The sequence below is a fragment of the Mus musculus genome, chromosome 2, assembly GCF_000001635.26.
Source record: "Mus musculus strain C57BL/6J chromosome 2, GRCm38.p6 C57BL/6J".
In the NCBI taxonomy this organism is placed as follows: Eukaryota; Metazoa; Chordata; class Mammalia; order Rodentia; family Muridae; genus Mus; species Mus musculus.
In genome coordinates this window covers 78,032,112-78,035,333 of record NC_000068.7, presented here as the reverse complement: position 1 = coordinate 78,035,333, position 3,222 = coordinate 78,032,112, and positions in this window count along the sequence as shown.

The window sequence follows — 3,222 nt, the reverse complement described above, 5'->3', positions numbered from 1 at the left end:
TCCTGTCTCCGTCACATGTCATGGTCTGGTCATCTTTATGTGCACTCTCAGTTTTTCTTTACCTATACAGAGATTATGAACTTGTGGCTGTCTTATGTGTCTCATACCTTTGCTGTCTTCCTTTCTAGATACATTCAACCAAAAATGTTAGTTTTCTGCTTAAAAGAACCACACTCACCACACAACCTCACTTAGAATGCTGTTGATAGAGGATGTTTCTTACAACTGCAGCATCCACACGTAGGAGAAAGAAAAGCCCACTGTGGTGGATCAGATGAAGAATGGGGCAGGGGTATTTTTGTTCAAGAAAGAATTTAGTGTTTCACTCTGAAGTCCTTAGAGAAGCAAGTCATCCTATTCCTAAACCAACCAAACCAATCCCCAAAAAATCAACAGAAGAAAGTGACTCAGAACTGCTCTCCACTTTATTGGCGCTTTCAAGATAGCATGGAGTAAGATGTCTGTGGCCACATAGAGGCAACAGTTACAGAAGAGTTCCCCGAGTGAGGGACGTAGTATCAAATAAAGCAAGGCTTGGAGGTGTGAACTGGTTTTCTGTCTAAAAACAGAGCTGGTTCGTTATCAGGGCATGAATAAGAATGTAAATCTCGTTTCTTGCACTAGATTCTCATACAACACACAAGTGCTTGAAGAAGGCTTTCACCTTCTTTACATAAGACTTAACTCATGACAGAATTTCATAAGATCCAAAGGTACCAGAAGAGGTAATACAGAAACAGGATCATGCAAATACAGCGTTGCACAATTTCCCTCTTCCTGGGACATGGAATTATAACCAAAGGTACAATTGTAAGATTATCTTTTCAAAAGAAACATCACCTATTTTGTTTTATTTATGGAATAATACAAAATATCGTGGGGTAGTTTAGTTTTCATATGTATTAACCAATGACTTTTTCATTTTTAAAATCTTCAAACAGGTTTAGTCAAGGTATCTACTTAGACGCCTGGCTCTTTGGAGACTAAGACAAGATAACCATCATGTTCCACACTAATCTTAGCAAGACTCTATCCCAAAAAGAATTCAAAATATATTTAAATTAAGTAGTAATTACTTTTGAGACAGTATCTTTCTATGTGCCCCAGGCTGGCCTCAAACTCATGGTGCTAGCCTGCCTTTGCGTCCCTAAGGCTGGTATCACAGTGCCTTACAGAAATAATTTTGTAAGGTGAAATATGCATTAAAATAAGAAAAAATTATATTATGGCAGTGCAACCACCAAGAATGAATGAGACCCCATTTTCACCTATAACAAAAAAAAATCAAATCTCCAATGTCATTTTTTATTTATTTATTTTTTAAATTTCAGGGACTTCTCTTTATTAGTTCTTTAAGAATTTTGTAGAACATATTTTGATCATCTTCACCCCTTACTCCAAAATCAACCATCCTTACTAACACCAAACTTTGTACTTGGTTTCTTCTTCCGACTCTCCTCCTCCTCCTCCTCCTCCTCCTCCTCCTCCTCCTCCTCCTCCTCTTCTTCTTCTTCTTCTTCTTCTTCTTCTTCTTCTTCTTCTTCTTCTTCTTCTTCTTTTTCCTCTTCCCCTTTCCCTTCCCCTTCCCCTTCTCCTTCTTGTCCTACTCCTCCTCCTCCTTCCGTCTCCCTCTCTTCCTCCTCCTCTTCTCCCTCCTCCTCCTCCTCTTTCTTCTCCTCCTCCTTCTTCTACTTCTTTTGAGAACCAATCAAGTCTAATCTATGCTTTTGAACTCTTACTGGCTACATAGCTCTCCAAATGGCTGTGGTAGATTAACAATCCCCTTTACACTTGAGAAAGTAACTTAGATGTCAGTCTTTTAATTTCATAAATCAGTGGCCAAATGTGTGGTAAATTACTAATATGTACTTAAGATCTGGGTAATTAAGTGTTAATTCATTTAATTTTCCACAGTTCTGTGAGGTAAGATCTAGGACTGTCTCCTGAGTGATGACTTAGTCCACATAACTCACAGTTTATGGATCAATTTACCTCACTCTCTGTGAGCCTATTTCTCCATCTGTAAATTAGGAATGGAGGTGCAGTGGAAAGTAGTTTTTAGGTAGAAAATTATCATTTTATCATTATAATAATATTAATAATATCACTCTTACACTGATATAGATTATGACAGCACTACAGAACAATCAGAAATTTTGTTAATAGTCTCAAAACAGTTTCCTCTCTTCCTGGAGAGTCCCAGCTCCTCTGTCATTTGGAGTTCCCAATGTTATTTTTTAGAAAAGCTTTTTTGCTATAAACCTGTCTTTAAGGCAGCCTTATATAAAACCTTTGTTTTTAATTAACAAACTATATTTTTTCACAGAATAATATTCCTGGGACAATGCTAAGGGAATATAAGAGAAACTCAATGAGTAATCACACAAATCCCACCTCTGAGTCATCATAAATACTTCGTCTTCTCTCATCATCTCGGTAAATCCATCAAGTCACTCTGCCTTACAGACACTCTACATCAGTTTCTATTTTCCCCACCTCCACTGACGTTCCACACTGGTGTGTTTAGAATGTTTCAAACTGGTAATATTTCTCTTGTTGTTCTCTTGTTCTCTTGTGCTTTAGTTACAAGTGTTTGTTTACTCTTTTTTAATACTTTTTCTAATTCCAAAAGTTTATACAATAAACATACATTATTTAATAACAATGAAAAATGGAGACTGATATACCTAAGCATATATTATTATATTTGTTATATAGATTTAGCACTGGCCTAAACATTTTTATGTCATAATCTTTATCAAGGTCACAATGAACTCCTATTTCCAAACCCTGATGTCAGTTCTCAGGCATTACTGACAACATTTGATACTCTTCCATGAATAGCTATCTTTATGTGGCTCCCTACATACACAGTACCTCTGGTGTTCCTCTCACCTTACCAGCTGTCTCATCTTAGCCCTTATTGTTTTCTCCCCTTCTCTCTTAACTGCACGGTGGCCCAGATCGCCATCTTACATAACTCAAGTTCCTTTGGGGCAGGCCTTATGGCTTTAAAATCTGATACCCTGTTAATGAACATCTCAGATTCCCAAATTCCCAGTGACACATCCAATTATTTTCCTGTACTCAGCTTGGATGTCTTAGGCATTGCAAAGTTACCAAATGCAAAGATGAACTCTTACTCATTCCTTCTAAACCAGCTGATGTCTCCTTTAATGTATTAAGAAGACTTAAGAAATAGAAATGAAAAGCAGAATACAA